This window comes from Natrix helvetica, assembly GCF_964273705.1.
Source record: "Natrix helvetica genome assembly, chromosome: 8".
In the NCBI taxonomy this organism is placed as follows: Eukaryota; Metazoa; Chordata; class Lepidosauria; order Squamata; family Natricidae; genus Natrix; species Natrix helvetica.
The window spans coordinates 23,438,427-23,464,993 of NC_138559.1; the positions used below are offsets into that span (position 1 = coordinate 23,438,427).

The window sequence follows — 26,567 nt, forward strand, 5'->3', positions numbered from 1 at the left end:
TGAAATAAATCTGTAGCAAGCTTCTTACCGCTGTTTCTTAAGCCAATCCCTTGATTGTAATAAACAGTCTGGTTTTTTTTTTTTTAAAAAAAATAAAAACCTGGAGAATATATGGAATGAAAAGTTTGTCCCCACAATTTACACCATCTGCATTCTCATGAAAATAGCAGTGTTCCAATATCTGAAGGTCAGCCTATTCTCCAAAGCACCTGAAGGCAGGAGAAAAGAAGGAACGAATGGAAACTAAAGAGGGAGAGAAGCAACTTAGAACTAAGAAGGTGTTAGATCCCTTTTTAAATGGAAGCTGTCCAGCCTCTCAGCCAATCAGGTGTTCCTCTGTTCCCGCTGGCAACAGAGGACCTGAGTGGAGACTTCCATTGTTTAGCAGCAATAGAGGAGGAAGTATCTAACAGAAGGGATTTCCTGGCAGTGAGAATAATTGATCAGTGGAATGGCTCCAGAGTTGTGGGTGCTTCAACACTGGAGGTTTTTAAGAAGGGACTGGACAGCCATTTGTCTGAAATGTTAGGGTTTCCTGCTTTTAGCAGGGGTTGGACTAGAAGACCTCCAAGGTCCCTTCCAACTCCGTTATTCTGTTATTCTATTATTCATTACAGGTGTTCAGTATTCATCCCCTTTGCCATTGCATTTTTCCCCTCTGTAGCTCTGTCCTCTCAGTGCAGAACTTCTACATTATTGATTTGATTTTTATCCTGCCTTTATTACATTATACGTAATTCAAGGCAGCAAATGTGTATAGTATTCCATCTTCCCCCTATTTTCCCCACAATGGCAACCCTCAGCATTAGGCAGAGAGGGGGGGAGGGAGGGTCAGAAGGAGGGAGGGAGGGAGGGAGAGGGAGGGAGGGAGAGGGAGGGAGGGAGGGAGGGAGGGAGAGGGAAAAAAAAAAGAGAGAGAGAGAGAGAGGGAGAGAGATTGGCCCAGTCACCCAGCTGGCTTTCATGGCTAATGCAGAACTCTCTCTCTCTCCTTCTTTCCCTCCCTCTCTTCTATCTATCTATCTATCTATCTATCTATCTATCTATCTATCTATCTATCTATCTATCTATCTATCTATCTATCTATCATCTATCTATCTATCTATCTATCATCTATCTATCTATCTATCTATCTATCATCTATCTATCTATCATCTATCATCTATCTATCTATCTATCTATCTATCTATCTATCTATCTATCTATCTATCTATCATCTATCTATCTATCATCTATCTATCATCTATCATCTATCTATCTATCTATCTATCTATCTATCTATCTATCTATCTATCTATCATCTATCTATCTATCTATCATCTATCATCTATCTATCTATCTATCTATCTATCTATCTATCTATCTATCTATCTATCTATCTATCTATCATCTATCTATCCCATCTAGTTATCTTTAGCTATCGTGTCTATATCATCCCTGTCATCTTTATTTAATCTATCTATATCTTCTATCATTTCAATCTTCTATATAATACTTTTGAATGACATACCTATTCAGGGAGCAGAAACAATGCAAATTAGCATTGCAAAGGGACAGAAATGCCTGCTTAGTTTTTTTTTAAATGACTCTTCTTGAAGTTTAAAGTAGACTAGACTGGATGAAAAAAACGCCTTCAAACAGAGGCCTGTCAATCAGAAGAGGGGCCAGGGGAAACTGGATTGTAACATTACAGATTGCAGGGGATTGAATACTTCCCTCTATGTGACCTTCTTGGAGGTGTCCAGAAGTTGTTGTTTTCCTTGGTTTTGGACAGTCCTTTGTTATCGTGTGTTAATTTTTTGCTCCTTCTGTGTTTATTACTTTGTCATATTTAGATGCTCTTATTAATTTTTATGGAATTTTAATGCACTTTTAATGCAGTTTTTATGGCACCAAATTAGCTGTTTTTCTAGCGGGTTGTCAGACACGTGAGGTGGGATTTTTTCCCCTCTTTCTGGAGCGCAGCTGAGAAGTCTTTACAATATAATCAGAATGTTTTTAAAACTTTGTCAGTACACGATTATTCCACCCGCCATGGGGAAATTGCATTGTTCATTGACTCGCCTAACATTAATCAGTGGGGACAGTCTGAAAACAATTTTATCTTCATTATTGCAGGGAGGATAAATTAGGGTTAAGCTTAGATCTTAACCCAGTGCAATATCTCTGGCACTCTTTGGTTTGTCAAAACAAGCTTGAGTGGCACAGTAGCACTTTGGATGAAGGTTCTGCACTGCCAATATATTTCACACGAATACAAATGAAAATGTGTTTGACAGAAGAATTTGCTTGTTCTGAGATTCTGATCTTCGAAAAGAGTAGCAATAAAGTCAGTTCATAGGTAATGGAACAATAATGCCCTTCCTTCCTTCCTTCCTTCCTTCCTTCCTTCCTTCCTTCCTTCCTTCCTTCCTTCCTTCCTTCCCTCCCTCCCTCCCTCTTCCTTTTCCTCTCTTCCTTTCCTCCCTCCCTTCCTTTTTTCCTTCCTTCCTTCCCTCCCTCCATCCTACCCTGCCTCCCTTTGTCTTTCCTCCCTCCCTCCCTCCCTCCCTCCCTCCCTCCCTCCCTTTCCTCCCTCTGTCTTCAGCTTCAACCACAATAATACAAGGGCAAACCATCGATATACGACTTTAGCAACAGAGTGGTCAACCCCTGGAATGCTCTACCCGACTCCGTTGTTACATCCTCAAACCCCCACAGCTTCAACCTCAAACTGTCCACCATGGACCTCACCCCATTCCTAAGAGGTCCGTAAAGAGGGCGCGCATAAGCGCACCAGCGTGCCTGCCGTCCCTGTCCTACTGTCCTCATTTATTCGTACCCATTTCCTTTGTCAGTGTCCATATTTATAGTTATACCTGTTATCTCGTACATGTTTGACAAACTAACTAACTAAATAAATAGTAGTTTGAAAATGGCATTACATTCACAGGTTTGTTGCCCCTTCAACCTTGATCTGCCTCTGCACACAAAGAAATTTTCCAAACCCCCTTGAGCTTCGGTCCTATTCATCTTCTGCCAAGAATTGTATTTAGAACCGTAAGGAGTTGTCGTCGATCTGGCTTAACTTTCTGAAAACATTTGCCCTGCACTTTTAATACTCAGCTGGATGCCACTGAGTGGATCAAGCTAAAGCAGTACTGAAGAGAGACAGGGGGACTCATAGCATTAGGAAGAATTTTAGAAACCCTACACATGTAATTTCAGGAATTTGACCCCCGGAGCAGCTCTGGTTAATAGCCAACCATCATTGCTGGAAAGAAACTGCTCAGGAAGAGAATTCTCCAATCTCTGTGTCCATCTGTCCAATGGTCAAAGAAAAAACAACATCAGCCAGCGCTTCCCACTGTTTTGTGAAATAGGAGGAGGAGGAGGAGGAGGAGGAGGAGGAGGAGGAGGAGGAGGAGGAGGAGAATAAGAAGAAGAGGAGGAGGAGGAATAGAAGGATTATGGGGTCCTTGGTGCTCTCTGAGGTTGGTTGTTTTCTTGCAGACATTTCATTACCCAACTAGATAACACCATCAGTCCTATAAGGGAGTCGGGTTTGCAGAAAAGAGGAGATGGTGGTAGTGGAGGATAAGGACAATGACTGTGGGATCTTTGGTGCTCCTGATCTTGGGTGTTAACTTGCAGATGTTTCATTACTCAACTAGATAACATCATCAGTCCTATAAGGAAGTAGGAAAGAAAGAAAGAGAGAGAGAGAGAAGAGAGAGAGAGAGAAAGAGAAAAGAAAGAAAAAAAGGAGGAGGAGGGCTGGAAGGAATTTTCGAGATCTTCTAGTCCAACCCCCTGCTCAAGCAGCAAACTTTATATCATTTCAGACAAATGGTTGTCCAATCTCTTCTTAAAAACCCCAGAGTTGGAGCACCCACAACTTCTGAAGGCAAGACATTCCACGGGTTAATTGTTCTCACTATCAGGAATTTCTCAATAGTTCTAGTATGGATCTCTCCTTGATTAGCTTCCATCTGTTGCTTCTTATCCTCTACCTACTCTTTCTTGTCCAGTGTGCTCTTTTGGAAATTTTAGGACCGGGAATACCTATTTCCCCTTGCTTATATAAAATCTTTCAAACTCTTGTCTGCAATGCATCAGATTCACAGATTAACCTCAAGGTGAAGACACAAGGACATGAAAAAGAAAACAGAAGGGGGAAAAGTCAGTAGCACAAAAGAGGAGAAACATTATTTTTTTTCCAGACCGCTGACATATCGTAACTGATTTACACCAATACATTTGGGGCAAAAGACTAGGCTCATGTGTATTATTAACTGTGGTAGGTCTATGTATGAGTTTAAAATTAAGTGGCGAAAGCAAGGAAACCCCATTCTCTATTTTCAAACAGTGGGATAATAATCTTCTAACCGCAGCACTGAAATCTATTGCTGGATGGAGAATTCCTATTTTAGAAGTCGTTTTTTTTCCAAACATAAGCTCCCACACATTCTGTACAGCGTGACCTATTTCACACTGATCACAAAATAAAGTATAAGTCAGAAAAAAAAATCTACTGCCGACTATAAATTTAACTTTATTTCAGGAAAAGAATGAAAGGAGAAAGAGGAAAATAAAACAACCGTGTCAATTATAATTCATAGACTCTTATTCTGCAGACCAGTGGTCATTTCAAGCGTTCTATATTTTAATCTTTTGCTCTGAACAACCCATATCCTGGATAATGGAGGCTTTACCCTTATAGAGGAATTCAAGGATAAGAAGATCCTGAGGATGTGGTACATATGCTTGCTTGGACTATGGAGGCTTAAACGTTTTTAAGCCCAGGATGATATAAAAGGACATTATCTCAGATAGCGAACGATATTATCTCTCTCTCTCCCTCCTTCCGCTCCCCCCCCCTCTTTTCTCTTAATCATTATTCTGATCCTTGCCAATAATGGGAATATATTTCTCAGGGTGGAATGCAAAAAGTATCATAGGCCATTGAAAAATGGCAATATTCTAAATGTAGGCCGTTTAATATGTTTAAATAGTTAAACAACGAATGAAAGAAAATGTCATTGTCTTTATACATCTTGCCAGAATCATGGTAGTTAGTTTTGTTGTGGCCCTCCGGCAGCTGGCACAGCTGGCAGCAGAGTCAGACAGTGAGGTGGTTGGGGAGGACCATGGGCCAGTCTTGGGGGTTGAGGAAAGCTCAGACAAGGGCTCTGCGTCGGAGGCAAAGAGGGAGCTAGACAGCAGTGAGGCAGAGGAACAGCTGGAGCCTGTTCCCAGTGTGTGCATGCGCAGAGCTGCCAGAAGAGAACTTCTGGGAAGTTGTTCTGGGAGCAGGCTCCAGCTGTTTGTCTGCTTCATTGATGTCTGACTCTGAAGGCAGCTGATAACTGTCAGATGGCCCTGACCCCCTCTCTGCCTCCGATGCAGAGCCCTCATCAGAGCCTTTCCCAGATTGCAGGAGTGGCCCATGTTCCTCCCCAACCTCCTCACTGTCTGAATCTGCTGCCAGCTCTGCTGGCTACTGGCGACACACAACACAAATGTGACACCTTTGTCCTTTGAAAATGTGCTTGTTTTTTTTATTTTATTTAGCAAACAAGGAATGTGCATCTTAATGGGCCCATTGGGGAAACAAACAAAAAAAATGGTAATGCTTAAAACGAAATGTCAACTCTATTACGTAGGATGAATTCTGGCCAAATGCATACATTAGAGAAGCTGTTACACAAAAACGAGAAGGGTGGGACGAAGGCGCAGGAAGAGAAGACACACATTTTTTATGGGGATGTTTTAATTTCGGAATTGCTCTGAACGTAACGTGGAAAGGAGATCAACCCAACGGAAGAGCTGGGAAAGGGGAATCGAAGCAAAATCAGAGTTGACATATTAGTTTATCTCTACTTTGCAAACTGACAGTCTTACTCTTCGCCGCCGTTCAAGTCGGTTGATGTATTTCGTGCCTTGATCTGTTTTAGCAGATTGCATCACGTCGCTACCATGGAAATCTACAGCACATTGCATTTAGAGCCCTGTTATCTATGAAAACTCACACCATCCGAAATTCCTGAGAGACTGTGGGCACAACTGTGATAGGAATTCGCAGCTTGGGCTGTCTGTTTTAAATGGGCCCTCAAGACTTCGATTTGCCAACCAGGTTTTAATTAAACAGTTAGCTGAGTCTTGCAGGTAGGTTGCAGGACGCCTATATTTTCACTTCGGATGGTGTAAAAGAGGGGTATGTAGCTTGAGCCACAAAATCCTTGGTCAACTGTACCCAAACCTTGTCACAGGTTGGAGCTGGCAGCAGAGTCGGACAGTGAGGAGGTTGGGGAGGAGCATGGGCCAGTCCTGGAGTCTGGAAAAGGCTCAGATGAAGTCTATGCATCGGAGGCAGAGATGCATCAGAGGCCGTCTGGCAGTGATCAGGTGCCTACACAGCTAGAAAGCAGTGAGGCAGAGGAACAGCTGGAGGCTGTTCCCAGTGTGCGCATGCGCAGAGCTGCCAGAAGAAAAGAACAACTCCGAAATCAGGGTAGACTTGGGAGTAAAGTCACAGGTGGCAGGTGACTGGCCCCTCCCATAGGAAATAAAAGAGGAGTGAAAGGGGAGTGGGCTTTTGCAGGAAACAATTCATTCGTTCAGTCATTAGATTCATTTCAGGAGTGTGAAGATCTGTCCATGAATCTCAGAGACTCTGTGCCCAGTCTTTCCTTGCACAGCACTTCCTTTGGAAAATATTTACATGGCAGCTTTCCAAGACAGATAAGGTCTGTGGTCATAAATATTCCTTTGAAAGACTGTCTGCCAGTCCTTTGCTGAATATGAATGAGAGGAATTCACATTCGATTAATAAAAGGGGTTTTGTCGGGACCAGGACTCTGCCTTGTGCTTTTTGGGGAAGCCTAGGTCAGAACAGACAGGATTACGAAACGCTTAGGGAGTAATTCTATCCAATGCCTTGAAGAGAATTAGATTTAATTAAGTTTACCTGGATGTTAAACTTAGAGTAAATTTAGCTTTATCCTGACCCTGTTACAGCAGAGTTCCCAAGATGACAGTTGAAAACCCCCAAAATCTGTAATTTTCTTACTTTAAGATGCTCCTTTTTGCTTTTAATTGCAAACTAGGAGGAACTGTGGAAATGCTCAACCGTTGAAGTCAGCCTCCTACGGCTTTGGTTTTTAGAGATTTTTTACATTATCAGAGTTGGAAGGGACCTGGTAGGTCATCTAGTCCAACCCCCTGCCCAAGCAGGAGACCCTACCCCATTTCTAACAGATGGAAGAGTTCAGTCTCTTCTTGAAAGTCTCAAGTGATGAAGCTCCTACAACTTCCGAAAGCAACTTCTGTTCCATGAGTTGATTGTTTTCACTGTCAGAAAATGTCTCCTTATTTCTAGGTTGAATCTCTCCTTGGTCAGTTTCCCTCCATTATTTCTTGTCTGTACCACTGAAAGCAATGGGGCTTTTTATAATCATTTAGCCTTGAACACCTCTGAGCTTCAGCCACTGAAGCCAAGGAAAGTTGGAATTATTTTTTTTAAAAAAAACACCTAAAAATAAGAGAGCACTTTGATAGTCACCTCCCTGTTCGTCAGCTCAAATTACTTAATGAGGAGCAGTTAGCATCTCAGGGCCTAGGAAAGAAAGCTCACGATTAACCAGACAGGGAAATTATTTCATGAAATATGCATACGTTGTTTCTCCTGAAAAGCTTTTCGCTCCCCATTCCCCCTCTTTAAAAAAACCCAACTGTTAAAAAGTGCAAGAGCACTTAAGTATTAATCATTCATTGCTCCCCCACCCTTTAAACCAATATTTGGGAAGCAGTCCACAAGGAGGAATGAAATAGGACAGGATCTCGGAGGGCCACTGGCGTGTAAATTTACATTTTGTATGTGTATTTTTCCTCTGGGATAAATTATATTTTCCTTTGTCGGGAATTGAGCTGAGTAATCGACTCAAGGATGGCATTCTGAGCTTGGCTTGGAAGGAACTTGGTGCCCTGAAAACCTCAATTGCTTTTGCCCTCAATTTGGAGGACAAAGAAAACTTAGGGAAAATATATGACGGGAACATGACGCAATTTTAAAAATCAAAAGGGCCCAGTAATAATTTCTGCTGGGTTGCTAATGTTTGAACTAGCTCCTGCAGCCATGCCTTAGTGACCCAAGAAATGTTGACAGAGCAACCTTGTCTAGTTTTCAGATTCTGAAAAGGAAAAAGATAGCAGCAGTTCAGTCGGTTTTTCCTTTCAAATAGAGCAGGAACTTCTTTATAGGTGTTCTGACTGAGGCTTCCCAAGAGCCCGAAGCAAACTCCTTGTCCTGACAAAAAAACCTTTTATAAATTTGCTATGAATTCTGCTCATTCACATCCAGCAAAGTCTTTCAAGGGAGGATTTATAGTCACAGACCTTATCTGCTTGGAGAGCTGCCAGGCCGAGATCTGCAAAATTTGGCAAGGAGCCTCGGAGAGTCACGAACCAATGAAGCAAACTAATTGTCTCCTGCAAACTCTACTCCCCTTTTGCTCCTCTTTTATTTCCTCTGGAAGGGGCCATTCATCGTCCACCTGTGGCCTTACTCCCAAGTCAACCCTTGTTCTTTAGCTATTTCCTTCGACTGGCAACTCTGCACATGCGCACACTGGGAACAGGTTCCAGCTGTTCATCTGCCTCACTGATGTCTGACTCTGAAGGCAGCTGATAACTGGCATATGGCTCTGGCCCCCTCTCTGCCTCTGACACAGAGCCCTCGTCCGAGCCTTCCCCAGCCTCAAGGATTGGCCCATGTTCCTCCCCAACCTCCTCACTGTCTGAATCTGCTCCCAGCGCTGCTGGCCACTGGTGGGCCACAACATTAGGCTTAAAGGATTAAAAATGTATTTCCTTTGTCATGTGGAAATATTTGTAGCCTTCAAAGGCCATTGGACAATTCTTCTTCTTAATTAAACACTTTAAAGAAAGATGTATAAGAAGGAGGGGAAAAAAGATACATGAAATGAATAAAAGAGCAGGGCAGAGATAGCAGAATGCAGATAAGTGAACGCGCAAGATCTAATTTGTCATAATTACAATTTTTCAATGTTCCTTCGTTACGAAGTCGCAAAATAAATCCTATCACTTTTTGAAGACGTTGAGAATCCCTGCTCACCCAAGAGATGTCACTAAGTAGGACTATAAGCTGCAATAAATTAGGTCAGTGCTAGAAATCTAATTTTCCATAAAATTGAGTTAAAGAATCTAAATGTAGAAATGCCAAGTTTTGAGTCTGGAACAAATTTGTGTATTAAATTATAGTCCAGAAATGATTTCCAATTAGAATGTAGTTCTGCAATAATAGGTTAGCCATTCTTCTAAGGAAGAAATCAAAGAGCCTTTGCAGTAAAAAGTATATAAATCTCTCTCTCTCTCTTCTCTTTCCCTCCCTCCCTCCCTTTTGATGGGTATATGTATGTATGTATGTATGTATGTATGTATGTATGTATGTATGTATGTATTTGTGTTGTACCTGGGCTGTATTATATCTTAGGCAGGAGTCTTAGCCACTAAGCCACAGGCTCTCCTCCTTATCAGTTGAGCCAGGGTAGTATAGTATATACATACTATTGTATATATATAAAGCATTTTTACTGTCTGTCCAAGATCAGTCCATCCATTTGTTCATCTATCCATCCATCCAGTCGCTATATCCAAAAATCAATCAATCAATCAGTGATTGAGTGAGTCAGTCTGCCTGCCTGTCTGTCTTGTTATAGTTAGTTGCAAAGTCCTGTGTGACCCATCATGGCCCCATGGACAAAATTCCTCCAGGCCTCCCTGTCCTCTACCATCCTCTGGAGTCCATTTAAGCTCATGTCGACTGCTTTGGTGACTCCATCCAGCCACCTCATTCTCTGTCGTCCCCTTCTTTTTTTGCCTTCACTCTTTCCCAGCATGAGGCTCTTCTCCAGGGAGTCCGTCCTTCTTATTAGGTGGCCAAAGTATTTGAGTTTCATCTTCAGGGCCCGGCCTTCTAAATAGCAATCAGGGTTGATCTCCTCTAGGACTGACTGGTGGGAACTGGACACGGAACCACTGACTGGTTTAAAATTGGGAAAGGAGTCCAGCAAGGCTGTATACTGTCACCCTGCCTATTTAACTTATATGCAGAGCACATCATGAGAAAGGCGGGGCAAGATGAATCAAAAGTTGGAATTCAGATTGCCGGGAGAAATATCAACAACCTCAGATATGCAGATGACACCACTTTAATGGCAGAAAGTTGAGAGGAACTAAAGAGCCTGTCTGTCACTCGCTAGCCAACCCAGCATAGATTCTGGGTGGCATAAAATTAAAAGCATGTTTATCATTTTTATATCTTTGTTGTTTGTTACCCAGAGTAACCTTTTGTGAGATGGGCAGCTATATAAATGACCTAAAAGCCAAACATGAAATAGAGCCAAACATCAGGAGCAACAACCTAAAAAGGTAGACGATACATCAAATGGGAGCAGCACTGATTTATCTTAGGGCTTGAGGGGAAAATCCAAGTTTTTAAAGATGATCTAAGGATTTGCAAGGCCTGGGTAGTCAGAACCTCTAGGGGGACGTTATGCCAGAGAGAAGGTGCCATGTTAGAGATCACAGAAACCAACCAACCGTATCTCGCTGTATTCCAGCAAAGGTCACCCACCAGTTGCTCACAAAAACATGGACGTCCCTTGAGCAGCTGCTGCTGTGTGTAGGCTCTTCCTTTTGCACACTATATGTGTAATTAATTTGGTGCTTGATGGGGGGAGGTGAATGTTCGTGTTGTGGTTTCATTGCCTATTAAGAGTTTGGCTCCCTCTCAGTTCTGCATTTTTGGGATTATGAGGGTCTCCTCTGTCACTTTGTTCCAGACAGTTGTTAAAACAGGTGGAGGGAGGCACACGTCAGTGGTTCTTATTATGAGGAACCAAAATTGGCCTTTACAGAGCCTGTGCAGACACGTTTCTCATTTCGGAGGAGAAGGAAGGAAGGAAGGAAGATGGGAATGAGAAGGAGGAAGGCAGGGAAGGAAGGAGGGGAGGAAGGGAGGAATGAAGGAGGATGGGAATGAGAAGGAAGGAAGGAAGATGGGAAGGAGAAGGAGAGAGGGAAGGAGGGGAGGTAGGGAAGAAGGAAGAAAGATGGGAATTAGAAGGAGGGAAGGAAGGAAGGAAGATGAGAATGAGGAGGAAGGAAGGAAGGAAGAAGGGAAGGAGAAGGAGGGTAGGAAGGAAGGAAGATGGGAAGGAGAAGGAGGGAAGGGAGGAATCAAGGAAGATGGGAATGAGAAGGAAGGAAGGAAGATGGGAATGAGAAGGAGGGAAGGAAGGAGGGGAAGGAGGGAAGAAGGAAGAAAGATGGGAATTAGAAGGAGGGAAGGAAAGAAGATGGGAATGAGAAGGAGGAAAGGGAGGAGGGGAGGAAGGAAGATGGGAAGGAGAAGGAGGGAAGGGAGGAAGAAAAGATGGGAATGAGAAGGAGGAAGGCAGGGAAGGAAGGAGGGGAGGGAGAGAGGAAGGAAGGAGGCTCTGATAAGTGATGATTAGTTTTCCTCTTCTCTCCCTTTAACTGAGTCCCATAAGCCTGGTTACTATAAGAAAATCATGGTGGGGCCCATCTTGGGGTATGCTTAAACAACAATAATGCATCTCCCCCCCCCAAAAAAAATGCAGTTGGTCCTGTTCCAATCTCAGCAAGCAGCTTAGGAAGGGAAGACTAGCAGACTACCCCATCCACACTGAAACATTTCTGCTTGCAAACAATGTACACACGAAATGCTCCTTGCAGAGGAGTCTAGAAATTAGATAGAACTTGCACTGAGCATAGCTGGAACTGATAGCAACCTTTGTGCTTCTGCTTTTTTCTGAAAACCACGTATTATTAGGTCTCATAACTGCTGTATTCTGATATATAGGAAGGTGTGGGATCTAGAGGCTGGTTGGGAAGAAGCTCTTGTACCTGGCAGGTGGCACTTTTCACGCAGGGATGCCGGGATTCCCAGAAGTGCTGTTTACAAGATCTGGTTAAGGATTTCAAGGGCAAGAGAGAAAAGAGAGAAAAGAGTGATTATAAGCCACCGGCACTCTCCTCATAAAAAGTCCAGCTCCGCTCTATAAATCAGACAGCTTCTTGTATTAGGATAACCTTATGATTACGTGGTGGCTCAGTGGCTAAGGCGCTGAGCTTGTCGATCAGAAAAGGTTGGCAGTTTGGCGGTTCGAATCCCTAGTGCCGCATAACAGAGTGAGCTCCCAGCTTCTGCCAAACTAGCATTTCGAAAGCACACAAAAATGCAAGTAGAAAAATAGGAACCACCTTTGGTGGGAAGGTAACAGCGTTCCATGCGCCTTCGGGGTCTAGTCATGCCAGCCACATGCCCACGGAGACATCTTCGGACAGCGCTGGCTCTTCGGCTTAGAAACGGAGATGAGCTCCGCCCCCTACAGTTCGGAATGACTAGTAGATATGTGTGAGGGGAATCTTTACCTTTACCTTACCTTTATGATTACCTAGCAGGATTATTGCCTAATATGAGTCCACGATAGAAAGTGTCCTCACATACTGCATTACAGTATGGTACGCTGGTTTAACTGCTGTGGCACTACAGAGAGCGATCAATTTGGCACAAGAAACCACTGGTTGCCCTCTAACACCACATGATAACACTGCCAGGTCTCGCTACTTTAGCAGAGTAAGGAAGATACTCAGAGATGATTCACACCCTGGTCAGTGTCTTTTCGCACTTTTACCATCGGGCAGAAGACATTGAAGACAAATAGGTTTAAATATAGTTTCTATCCTTGGGCTGTCAGACTCTTAAACACAACCACAATCACTCCATGCACACTCCAAAACATTGACTAGTTTTTCTTTTTCTTTCTTTCTTTCTTTCTTTCTTTCTTTCTTTCTTTCTTTCTTTCTTTCTTTCTTTCTTTCCCTAATTACTTGCATAGGGATCATTCTTTATACTATTTATGTTGTTTGTATTTGTTGTCATGGATGGCACTAGTGAGGCTAAAACCAATTTCGTTATATATATGATGCACAATGACAATAAAGGCTATACTATACATACACTCTTTATGTCTGTGATTCCAGCTTTCAAGAGTATACTGTATAACAAAGGTGTATAACAGGGTTACAAGGATTATCATTTTTCTCCGACAACAATTGCAGAGAGAACCGGTCAGAGGGGAGAACAAGAGGATTAAAAGCTTCAGTGTAACGTCTCAGGAAAAGAAAACAGAAGCAAAGGCAGAATACCTTCAGACAGAATTATCTCCAGCAAGGAGTTCATTGATTACCGTATGCTCTAATCCACCCCTGGCATCTCCTGAAGCAATAGATGTTTTCAAAATTTGAGTGAGAAGCATGATTCTACAAAACCACTAATAACCAGACTAATTCTGGATTTATTAAAGGCTCCTCATTTTTTTTGAAAGCGGCAAGATGGATAAGACTTTGTTGTTGTTGTTGTTAGTTAGTTACAAAGTCATGTCTGACCCCATGGACAATGTTCCTCCAGGCCTTCCTGTCCTCTACCATCCTCTGGAGTCCATTTAAGCTCATGCTGACTGCTTCGGTGAGTCCATCCAGCCACCTCATTCTCTGCCATCCCCTTCTTCATTTGCCCTCAGTCTTTCCCAGCATCAGGCTCTTCTTTAGTGAGTCCTTCCTTCTCATCAGGTGGTCAAAATATTTGAATTTCATGTTCATGATCTGGCTTTCTAAAGAGCAGTCAAGGTTGATCTCCTCTAGGACTGACCGGTTTGATCGCCTTGCAGTGCAAGGGACTCATAGGAATCTTCTCTAGCACCATCGTTCAAAGGCCCCAATTCTTTGATGCTCAGCCTTCCTTATGGTCCAACCTTCACAGCCATCCATTGCAACTGGGAAAACCATAGCCTTGACTATACATACTTTTGTTGGCAGGGTGATGTCTCTGCTTTTTAGTCTGCTGTCTAGATTTGCCACAGCTTTCCTCCCCAGGAGCAAGCATCTTTTAATTTCTTGGCTGCAGTCCCCATCTGCGGTGATCTTGGAGGCAAGGAACATAAAATCTGTCACTACCTCACTAGATAAGACCTAGCCGCGAATAAACCAGAAGGGGCAAGTGATAAAAATGTTTTCCAGGACCTGAAAATAAACCAGAGACTCCATTGGACATTGAATTGATACTGCAAAGGGATTTAGGGTTCAGAGTTCCAGCACCTCCAATTTTGCTTAAATCTAAGCATTTCAGTCTTCTGCAAATAGGAAGCACCTGCTACATGAGATAGGACAGGTTGAGATGGGGGGAAAACACATGATTCTCCTATCAGTCATCATCCATAGGAACTTAATGACTTCCAAGTCTGTTTTTGTGAACTTGCTTATGACTTAATTATGCTGTTTTGAGCCATGTTTTTCTTTTGTTCGTAAAGATCAGCCTTGGTTTTCTCCTAAACCCTACAGAGAATTAAAGAAATCAAGAAAGGAGCTATAACTTGTACTGATAGAAGAGGATATTTATAGCTCAGGGTTGGACAGTGGAGCCTTGGTGCTCTCTGAGCTTGATTGTTTTCTTGCAGGCATTTTACTACCCAGCTAGATAACATCATCAGTGCTAGAACATGGTGGAGTCTTCTCTCTGTATTGTGTATCTTGTATATATACAAACATTATGTTACCTAGTTGGAGAAGGAAACATCTGCAAGAAAACAACCAAGGTCCTTTTGCTTCAAGGGGCAACTGGATTTTCAAGAGGCAACTGGACTTTCTTTCTTTTTTTTTCTTTGGAGACGTTTTGCTTCTCATCCAAGAAGCTTCTTCAGCTCTGTTTCAAGAGGCAACTGGACTTTTTTTTCCTTTGAAGGCATTTTGCTACTCATCCAAGAAGCTTCTTCAGCAGAGCTTCAGCAGAGCTGAAGAAGCTTCTTGGATGAGAAGCAAAATGTCTTCAAAGAAAAAAAAACCCCAATGAAGTCCAGTTTCCTCTTGGAAAAAGAAAAAAAAAAGCACTTTTGGGACAACCGTGAGCTGGATGACTGAGAGACAAAGACACAACCATAAGCAAAGTCTCCACAGTTATAACTTGTGTTCTGAAGGCAGAAGCCTATCAAATGAATGTTAAAAGTTGGGATATATTTTTTTTAATGGCGAGATCTATTCCAGAGTCTGAAAAACTGGCATTAAACAAAAGCCTATGCAAATTGTACGTTTGTGTTGTCTGCCTTCAAAAGTAGCTTTCCCCAGGGCTGCCACACTCGGAAATCCTCTTCAAGGGTTAGCCTTTTGGACAGATGGGTCTGAGTTCAGGAGCTGCACAAGATGCACGCAATCTGAATTGTTGACTTTGGGTCTATCGTCTTCTCCCAGCCGCTCCCCTTCCCCCCCTATTAAAATGGTGACACCAAGGCAGAAAGACGAGGATGGGAAGGTGCCAACTGAATTTGGATGAGATAATAAGCAATTAGTCGGCTGAAGAAGGTTAATAACTGTAATCTTGTAAAAACTCCTCTGGGGTTCTACGACTATTTATGGAGTGACTAATATGGATCCCTTTCTTAAATTAGTTTGCACACTGATAATTTAGGCATTTCTCTTGCCTTCCTCCCCTCCTTCCCAAGCCATCCGAATTTATTTTCTACAAATGAGAGGGGAGATAGTGTCCTGGGCAATAGGCCATCTGCCTGTTCGTTAATATTTGAATAAAAAGCGACGTTCTTTCCACCTGTTATGCTGGTAGCATTGCAACTCCGGAAATTCTCTGGGAATGCATGTGTCAGGATTCACATGGCAGCCAGGAATAAATTATGTAGAAATGCTCACAAGATATCCAAGGACTTCAAATAAATATTTATCGAAGGAAAATAGAAGCTATAAACAAAGCATTCCAGCAACTGCTACGCATATATGCATCAGGCCCAAAGAAGCAAGAAAGACATGTAGAATTAATTCTGAGCAGTTTTCTTTATTCTTTCTCACCTGCAGACAGAAATCTCGCCAAACTAAAGCAACTGTTTGCATCACTAAAGATATACAATAAAAATTCCTAAGGAGGAGCGTTCTTAACTCTTTTTCTACCAACCAAGCTATCTAACCTTCTCTGTCTCTTGGTCCTCTAGAATGCAGTGCCTCCCTTCTGGGAATCCAGACTGCATTTCACCATATCATCAAAATAATAAGACTAACAAGAATTGGAAGGGACCTTGGAGGTCTTCTAATCCAACCCCCTGCTTAGGCAGAAAACCCTACACCACTTCAGACAAATGTTTGTCCAATCTCTTCTTAAAAACTTCCAGTGTTGGAGCATTCACAACTTCTGGAGGCAAGTCGTTCCACTGATTAATAGTCCGCACTGTCAGGAAATGTTTCCTTTGTTCTAGGTTGGTTGGTAATGTTTTCTTGCATTTTGTCCCTTTCCTTCCTTGGTCCCCCTTTGGAGTGTGCTGAATTGTTTCATTTTTTGCAACAGTCCGGAATGCCATCATACAAAACAGTCCTCGACTTGAAACCATAAGTGATCCCAAAGTTTATGTTGCTAAGTGAGACATTTGCTGTGACTTCTCTTGCCACAGTTGTTAAGTGAATCATTGTAGTTGTTAAGTTAATAACCCGGTTGTTAAGTGAATCTGGCTTCCCTCATTGACTTTACTTGTTAAGTCGCAAAAGGTGTTGACATAATCTGGGGACACTGCAACTTGTAACTTTGAATGGTCACTAAATGAACACTAAATGATAGTCGAGGACTATCTCTATTGTTTTTCACCGATTCTATGAATTTCTCTCTTTTTGGAAACGGAACAGTGATGAGATTCACATTTTTTTACTACTGGTTTTGTGGGTGTGGCTTGGTGGGCGTGGCATGGCTTGGTGGGCGTGGCAGGGGAAGGTTACTGCAAAATCCCCATTTCCTCCCGATGAGCTGGGACTCAGGAGGCAGAAAATAGGAGGAGGCTGGGCCAGCCAGAGGTGGTATTTACTGGTTCTCCGAACTACTCAAAATTTCCCCTACCGGTTCTCCAGAACTGGTCAGGACCTTATGAATACCATCTCTGAAGCGGAGTCCCTACACATCATCACCATGTTGGCTGGGGAACTGTGGAAGTTGAAGTCCACCCATCTTCAAGTAGTCAAGGTTGAGAAACACTGAAGTAGAAGAGCATTTCCCTTCTCTCCTTCCATCGGCTGATCTAAATTCCTCGTTTGGCTTATCAGCTTGAGAGATGCAAGTCAGGTTTCCTTGAAAAACTTCTGGTTGAGCATAACCATAGCACATCATCCATTACACATGTATTTTGCTGGGGCTGACTGAAAGTGACATTTATGGCTCTATCATGAGAATGGATTTTGATGCCCATTAAAATGATCTACAGGTAAACACTCCATTCATTTTTAATCCCCAGCACTTTTGGCTCTGGGAAGATGCTCCTATCAATAGCTTGCCTTATTAGTTGGACTCTCCAGTGGGAAGTCTGAGCTGATGAATAATACGGAAAAGCTGCAATTAAAGAGATTGCAGTACAAATAAAAGAGGAATTAAACTCAACCGCTTGCTGACCTTGGGTCAACTCCAAAGAGTTGCCATTTTTGAGAGGGTCATCCTTGTCCTTTCAAGATGTATTTCGTCCTAGATAATTATTGAAAAGAATATCATAGGCAGACGCTAGTCTGATGAATTATGAATCACTGCTTCTCCGAAAGAGGCATGTAAGAATTGGTCATTCCCTGTTGCTCACTCTATTGTGTTATCAAAGGCATTATGTTTTGTCAGTGTATTTCATGATGATTTTGTCTATGGTGTGCAGAAAAACACTGCAACGTAAGAATACAAGGAAAGTTATTTTGATTTATTTATTGTCGCAGTTCAATAAAGTACAAAATAGGGAACCAATCTTCAAACCTCGAAACAATTAATAAAGAGAAGATGGTATCAACTGGTTTCTGCAAGACACAGGTGTGAGGGGAGAAAATATTCATTGGAAAGTTGCAGGTAATAAGGCCTAGGAGTGAGCTTGCAGGCCTCACTGAACCAAAGTTTTAAACTAACATAGTTGCAAAATGTACCAGACATATTTCAAATGTGCTGAATAGTGTCTGACTTTTGTGCTGCTTTTCCTACAAAGTTTGTACTTGTATGGATATATTTAGAGCAGGAAGAATGAGATGGTGGGAAATGAGGAATTGAAGAAAACAAGAAAACAAGGTAATGTGAGCTCTATTACCTATAATCGTAATAATAATGCAGTACCTGGAGATAGAAGAATAGAAGAGAAAGAACTGGAGAAGATAACAAAATACAAGAATCCGCAAATAGAAGTAGAATGACTATGGCAAAAGAAAGCAAAGATAGTACCAATAATGATAGGCACCTTGGGTGCAATTCTAAAACATCTGGAGCACCGCTTGAATAGCATCAGCATTGACAAAATCAACACTAGTTCATTGCAAATGGCAGCTTTATTCAGAACAGCCTACTACATCCTGCAGCAATACCTTTAACAACATCAAGCAACAATCTGCCTATCCCAGGTCCTTGGGAAGGACTTGATAAGTGGATAACAATGCCAAATGCAGTCTAAACATCTGGCTGACCATATGACCAACCATAACAGTTTATGTTTAGAAGCTGGCTATCTCCCAGTGACTCTAAGTGATTTAACAAATTGTTAAAAACATTTAAAAGTATCAATAGAAAAACACAAAAACAACACAAAAGAAGATTAAGAGAAATTCTCTCACATCTTCATGGCTGTTCTGCTCTAGAATTTATGGTAAATCCTTTAGTCCAGGGGTCTCCAACCTTGACAATTTTAAGCCTGGCGGACTTCAACTCCCAGAAATCTCCAGTCAGCTTTGGCTGAGGAATTCTGGGAGTTGAAGTCTGCCAGGCTTAAAGATGCCATGGTTGGAGACCTCGGCTTTAGCCAATGGTGGTTGTCATGACATCAGAGCATTCTGTCCAATCATGGCTAAGCAATTTATTTTGTTATGGGTAACTGAGTATCTCATTTGTCCTTTCTACATTTACGATTGTGCTCAATTAAGAAAAAGGAAAGAAATCCCTTAAATAAATAACACAGCGAAATGAAATGAGGCTAGGAATGAGTAAATAAATGATTGTGCATTCATACTGTAAGTCCCCCTCTCTCTTTCTCTCTCTCTGAATGTGTGTGTGAATAGACTAATTTTATTAGCTGAATCTTTAACAAAATAAGAGATGATGTTCTGAAGATATTCATAAATGTGAAAGGTTTCTTTGTCTACAATCATTGCCTGCATAATGAATGCTGATGAGAAACTTGAGAGAAGCTAAATTGAATCCTTACTTAAGAAATTTTGTTTTGCAAATATCTGATTGAGATTTATCTGCACAGGGAGAAAATTATGAGTTTTCTTATGCTAGGTTTTTCTTTTCTTTTCTTTTAATGGAGTGTCAACATATTATTTGTTCTCAAGCTGAGGCTCCTTGAGAGCAGGGTTCAGTGAAGATTGGAGTAAGGCTGAGAAGATTGGAGTCTGGGCTCCATTTTTCCAAAGCAGCCCAGTTCCATCCTGCCTCCCATTCCATTCTAGGAGATGAATTGAGAGTGGGCATTTCTGGATCATTAATTACAAATGGCAGTACTTATGCAGCACAGAAACGACTTTGCCAATCTATTTTAATTAGGGGAAGATGTTGGGTCCTGATCTCTATGGGGATTGCTGTGCATGACTTGGGAGAGTTTCAATCTCTCCCTTGGCAGCTTTGTTCCTGAATGTTCCCCGCTGCAAGACAACAAAAACAACAATAAAAATGTATTGGCATCATTCTCATCGTGTTTAGGAGAAAGCAACCAAGGGACTCCAAACGCAGCTCATTGACAGAATATGTACATTGGGTTCATGAGCCGATTGGGGGGGGGGGAATAGCCCACCAGTTTAAGGCTATTTAGCAGAAGTAAGCTTGAGGGATCTAGGACAATTCATCACGGCCAGAAAATCTGGCTAGTTCCATAAACCACAATTAAACCATGAATAAAGGAACCCAACCAAGATAGCCATTTATTATTTTGCACTTTTGGACAAGCACTACCTTTGAAAACATTTAACTGGGATGGAATGGAGAGAAGAGTTCTGTAATAGAGAAAGAAGAAAACAATTTCACATTTGGATCGTAAGCGACGGGGACAGTTTAAACCTCAGGCGGAGGTAAAAGAGCGAGCGCGCTGCCGAAGCAGCGGACGCCGCCGCTTTAGCGTCTCTCATTCCTCGAAAGAGACGCTGCTGCGGAGCAGGAGAGCAAAACAAACAAACAAACTCTCAAACCTCTCCCAATTGCGCCTCCGCAGCTGAAGACTTCGTGCCTTACACCAATACATGACCTCTTTAGTTCTGAGGCAATTCTAGCTGAGGTTGTGAGATATGAAGGGGAGATAATTAATAGCCTCAGGGCGTAAGGAAAGCATCTGTGGTAAAAAAAAAATTTTTTTTTTACCACGGAATATATTTTTAGGATTAAAACGCCACTGGTGGCTGAGGTAATGTCTCAACGTCGTCTTATTTTAAACGACTCCTATACCACAGCTCACCTGTGGTGAATTACCTCAGTCCCACGAAGTGGTTTCTCTCAGGGAAAATTTTTGCGTCCTGGATAATTTTAGCCAAGACTCGAGATTTTGGAAGTAAAAATGTGTTGGAATCTGAGGTAATCTCAGCCATGTCCCGTTAAAAAAAAAAAGACCGAATCAACCACAGATGAGGAGTAAGAGTTAAAATTGGCTGAGGAGAAATAAAGCTAAGGCAATTTTAGCCATGTGCAGTGAAAAGGGCTAAAGGACCACAGGTGAATATGAGTTAAAATTAGCTTAAAGTCAAAAGTTCTTCAGTCCATGGAAGTTGATTCCTATTTCTTGTATAAAGTGGATTCCTGGAACCTAAAGAAATTTTAGCCAAGGTTCAAGTTCTTAAAAGAAACAAAAATGTGTAGAGGACTAGCTACTTCTAGTAACTCAAGGCAAAAAGTTAACTGAAATTACTTTCAGGTCCAGGCGTATGACCTTTCTTTCTTGAAATAAAATCAGCTCTTGAGGCCTGAGGTAATTGTAGCCAAATCTTAAGTTCTTTTAATAAAATATTGGTGGAACCTCAGGTAATCCCAGCCATGTCCTGTTGAAAGGACCAAACGACCCCAGTTTGAGTCAAAATTAAAAATAGCTTTAAAGGTAAAAAAATACCACCTTAGGAACTGACCTTGCACTCGGGAATAAAGTGAATCCTTGGTACTTGAGGTAATTTTAGGCAAGGCTCAAGTCCTTAAATTCCTTGGCCAAATAAATCTATTCTCTATTCTCTATATTCTATACTCCATATTTTATTCTACTCTACTCCCCTTCCCTTCTCTACAAGCAAAACATGTAGAGGACTAGCTACTTCAGCTAAGGAAAATTTAACTAACATTATTTCAAGTCCAGAAACTGACCTTGCTCTTAGGAATAAAGTCAGTTCTTGGAACCTGAGATAATTCTAGCCAAGCTCAAGTCTTTAACTGAAGCAAAATAATGTAGAGGACTAGCTACTTCAGGGAACTAAAGGCAAAAAAATGTAACTACAATTGCTTCAGGTCCAGGAGCTGACCTTGACTTTATTGCAGGAAGGTAAACTCTCAGGGCCTGAAGCAATTTTAGGGACGTCTTCCTGTTCCTGGAGAATAAGAGAACTCCTGGGGTTGGAGGTCATATCTTTGGGAACAGTAAAAACCTGTGGCTTGAGGTATTCTCAAGGGCACAACATTCCAATTCATTGTATCTTGCTTCTTTTTTCCAAGGGTAAAACACATAAAAGCCCCTTTGTAAAATTGCTGAATTGGTTTTCTAGTCTCCAAACATCAGTGGGACATTTGATGATGATGTGTGTTTTTTTTTATTTCAAAGGCACTCACTACACAAAATGAGTCAAAACTGAAGACATCAAAGGTAAGTCAGTTTCATTAACTATTCAGTGCTGCATTTAACCAAGAAGCCTGACAGGTACTGTTGGCAACAACATGTGGTTCATTACTGCAAAAACCTTTGTGCCTTGCTAAAGCTTACTCTAAGGCATGCCTTAGCAAAGTTTTGAAAAAAAAGGAATGATGGCAAAACAGTAGGCATAAATGTGACAAATGTATCTAAAACGTATAAACAATTTCTGATGTGAGATAATTTTAGCCATTGGCTGTGGTAGAACTAGAGAGGGCCCGTGAGACTGAATGAGCCTGGTATTTGGCCGCTGCCTCTCATTCAATCCCTGAGTACACACTCTGGGAGACTCACACTGGATGGCCTCTGTGGGGTTCCACTGGGTGACCCTTTCAGTTCCTGAGTGACCACTGAGGGTGAATCAACCTGGAGGACTCGAGCACTCAGCTGCAAGCCTCCTCCAGTCCCTGAGGACCCTCTCAGTACTCCCACTGGAAGGGAATGCTTTTGGATCACCTCCCTCCCACCTTTATTCTCTTCAAAGGAATGCCAGTACCAGTCAGACTTCTTCGAACTGAAAGTAAAACTGGCGATGCTGTATACAAATAACAATTTGTGCGTCATGGTTGAAATGAAGGATCCTTGGTGCTTTATGAGATTGGTGGTTTCCTTGTAGATGTTACCAAATTAGGGGATATCACTGCTAGGAGAGAATTGCTCTCAACTTACGTTTTAGTGGCTTGTCATTTCAGTGTTGGTAGAACTGGTCTTTGAGGTTCTCTGGTTGTTAACTTGTTTGCCATTTCCTTGATTCATGTATTGTTCATTCCATGATTTATTAGTCTGATGTTAATCTTGAAGATTATATAGCTGCATTTTGGGCTTATTGATTGTATCATGTGCACAGATGTACACAGTGTTTATGCCTATGTATCTATTGATGCCAAACTTGTCAGACAGCCCAATTGTTTGAAATTTGCAAACATTGTTTGATGTGGATTGGTGTACAACGGCCCTTTTTAATGCTAGATGTGGCTGTTGAGGGAGAAGAAATTGTATAGAACACTTGCCTGCCGTAATTTTGGCCATGGCGATGGTTCTTAGAACCAGAAATGTTGAGGGAGAAGAGATTGTATAGAATAGTTGGCTGGCATAATTGTGGCCATGGTGATGGATTTCATCATTTTCTTGCCTGCTTAGTATTAGAGCTGGAAATGGTTCTTAATACCAAAAAGAAAATCCATACATCCCCTTTTAATCCTAGGTGTTGCCATGGATTACTAAAGTACTAATTAGTTCTTTCCCCCTGATGTAATTTTAGCCATGGTTGTGATAGCTTGAGAGGGCCTCACAAGCATGGCCTAGAGAAATTGATTGCAGCAACATTTTCAGGTCCTCTTTAGCCTGGAGTTCCATTGTGGCCAAACCATCATGGGCATTCATTCTTGGTTGGCCCTCTGCCAACACTCCACCCTTGCCACTGGTCCCCTGTCCTTCCCTCCCTCTGTGTGAGACGTGCTCTTGGCCGATTCACAATGCGGGATGATTAAACGCCAGCAATCCTTGCACTCAAGGAATGTTCCTCTGCCTGCTCACTGGTTGGCAGTGGCCTCAGGCACTGGGGAGGTGGGGGACAGAGTGGCGGGATCTGGAAAGGCCCATGGGGGCCAATCCAGCACCATGCTTCTGAATGTCTGAACAAGGTTGGCTAGTGAGGGCTTGGGCTGAAGTGGGCATGAAAATGTCACTGAGATCAATTGTCCATTCTGGGTTTAGATAAAGTGAATATCACAGGAAGCCATCTGTGGCTGACTGGAACAGAGCGGAAAAATGCTCTGCACTCTTTTTCTGGTGGTCCTACTTGTTTCACTACTAATGAACAGCAATAATAATAATGATGATGATGATGATGATGATGATGATGATGATGGCAACAACAAAGAGGATCTGTTAGTGTGGTGAAAAGAAAGTAATCACCAGGGAAGCTAAGTGACAAAATCTATCTTGTCCAACCACTTCATTGTCAATAGCTAAATGTATTTCACTTCTGTGCTGTGGCATATGAAATATGGCCTTTGAGCAAATCCCAATTTCCCTGGCAGTTTTAGCTTGCATTCTCTTTGAGGACATCTGCTTCACACTTAATAATAATGACCAAGTTCCTTGCTTTGATCCACCAACCAGCAGCAATAGTTACAGAACAATTATCTCTTTTTTTAAAGCAGTTTTCTTTGAAGATGCTCCCTTTTGTAGCTGGCCTCATTTGTCTATGCCACAACTTTCCAGGTGTTAAATCTGGGGTCTAAAGACGACTTCCTCTGTAGGTAAAATAAAATACTCTTGCATAGACTTGGAGCAAAAGAAGGGAAAGTGAATCGGCCTAGGCTTTCTTTTTTTCTTTTTCCAATTTTACATAGCAATGTATTGAGTTCTTAAAGTTTTCAGAACCAAATGGGAATGTATGGAGAACAGGATGGGCTAAAAAAGAAACAAAAGGCAAACATTAAAATGGAAAATCCAGAAACCTTAAGCAGGGATGAGCTCTGAGTAGTAATAATGTTTCCATTCAGTTGTGTCTGACTCTTGGCAATGCAATGGGCCAAGTCTCTTCACATCTTCTGATCCAGCCCTACTTCTTTGTCAGTAATAATATTCATTTGAAATATCCTAATAATCAGCAGCAAGGAACTTGTTAGAAAATCCTTCAATTGTTTCAAAACCATTGCAACCTTAGAGCTGAAATCCTAAATCCAAGTCTTTGTAATCAAGTTGAAATGCTGAGTCTGGATACAGATTCATTAATTTGCTTCATTTTCTTAATGGGCAAATATGAAGCTAACAATCTTTTTTTTCTTTCTCCCAGCAGCCCAATCAGATGTTGGGGGAAGGGGGTTTGTGAAGATTATTCACAAGTGAGGCTAATAAAAGTGATGAAAAGGAAAACATCTCTAAGGGATTTAGCAGGGAGAAACAAACAAACAACCGCATATGTTTCTTCTAGTTTTATTCTTGACTCTCTCTGAACAAACATTTTACACCACCCTTCCCCCTCCTCTTTTGATGCATGCCTAGAAAGGAGTGTGTTGCAGAGGGGGAGAGTGGAGGGAAGCATCTTTAAGAGGAGAAAGATTTTGTCACATTGCTCTAGGCATGCAAACCCATCAGGAAGGAACTTTCATTAAATAATTAACTCAGCCACATGTGAGAGGAAGGTATGTTTGGGTCTTGGCAAAGTAAAATAAAGTAGGCCACCATGAATGGCATTCCTTTCAGAGGGAGGAAGAGGATTTCTCACTTTTTTTAAAAAAGGAGAAATTTTAATTCCAGAGATGGAGAATGAATTGATAAATGCGAAGTCCTTGGTGCTCTCTGTTTGCTTGCAGACATTTCATTACCAAAATAGGTAATATTATCAGTGCTAGAAGGAAGTAGGATTTGCTCTTTGTTTATGTACAAGGGGTCTGCCCTGTCAATGTTGGTGGGAGTGTTTTCTTCTTGGTTCTCCTTTCTCCTTGATTGGGCTATTTTTTACAACTTGATTATAGGTCTGCTATTAATCCTGATGTCGATTTCTCTCTGGATGGTGATTGCTGGTGAGGTGGTTTTGACAGCCCTTCAGCAAAGGTAGAAACAAAGGAACACTCCATAACCATGATGAGGTACTAGGAGTGAGAGAATAAAGACAGCACAGCTTGTTCTGATGCTTAATGCCTATTTTAAATGGGACTTCCTTTGTCCTTTGCCAAATATTAAAGATATAACTTTTGAACAGTAACTTTAAATGCCAGCTACTCCAGTGAAAATGTACCCCTTCCTTTCATTCTCCTTCATCAAAGTTGATATGGTACTATCCTACTCCTTTATAAATCTGAAAAATCTGAGGTGGTTTCTTCAGGGGTTCTTGCCCAACTTCAGCTCTAAGGTAATAAATGTATTAAGCTTTGCTTTGAATCTGGCCTGGACTCAGATTTCCCTTAGCCAACTCTTGTCTAGGTTGTATCCTTTCCTCCTGTTCCTCAGAGCTATTCCTTCTACCTATTCTACTTCCTTACAGAAATCACCTGGATGACTGTTCAAGATTTAGAGAAGAATAGGAAGCTGAGATCCTTAATATCTGGTGGCTCTGAGGTTTACTGCTTCTGAACAAAGAAACTTATATCAACCCTGGCTAATATTTGGTGACAGATCTGTCCTCCATGAAGGTGTTCAATCTCTTTTTAAAAGCTCGCTTAGCCAGCAGCTTTTGCCACATTTTTGGGGAGCAAGTTGAACGAATTAATGACTCCTGGAAGCCTTCCAGTGCATCAGGTCTAGCCCTTCAATACTAATGAAGCCATTTGCAAACATGCGACAGAAATATTTACCCAACATGATTAAACAGACTTTTGGGATAAAAAAACATTTAAGATGTCCAAGGTCTCATGCTGGCAAGATGGCTCACAATGTGGTCTGTTGTTGAATAAAGGATTACTATTCTAAACACGGTGTGAATTATTCCACTGTGTGGCACCTAATTAACTGTCAGAAATGCATTGTTGAGAAGATGATGGATTAGCCAATTGAAGACATTAATAAAACTCATTCCAGTTTTGCCATGTGCAGGTTGGTATCCAGTGAAGCTGCACAAGCCATTCATTTCCTATTGGTTTGCAAAGACACATGAATTGGATCTCC

At 41.7% G+C, this 26,567-nt stretch overlaps 1 long non-coding RNA gene across 1 annotated transcript; it reads left to right on the top strand.

Moving 5' to 3' along the window:
- Positions 1 to 20,911: 20,911 nt before the first annotated feature.
- On the top strand, positions 20,912 to 26,237 carry LOC309396346. Its single transcript, XR_014176090.1, has 3 exons — positions 20,912 to 21,032; positions 21,867 to 21,908; positions 25,948 to 26,237. It is a non-coding gene; the product is annotated as an uncharacterized lncRNA (long non-coding RNA).
- The last annotated feature ends 330 nt before the right edge of the window (positions 26,238 to 26,567 follow it).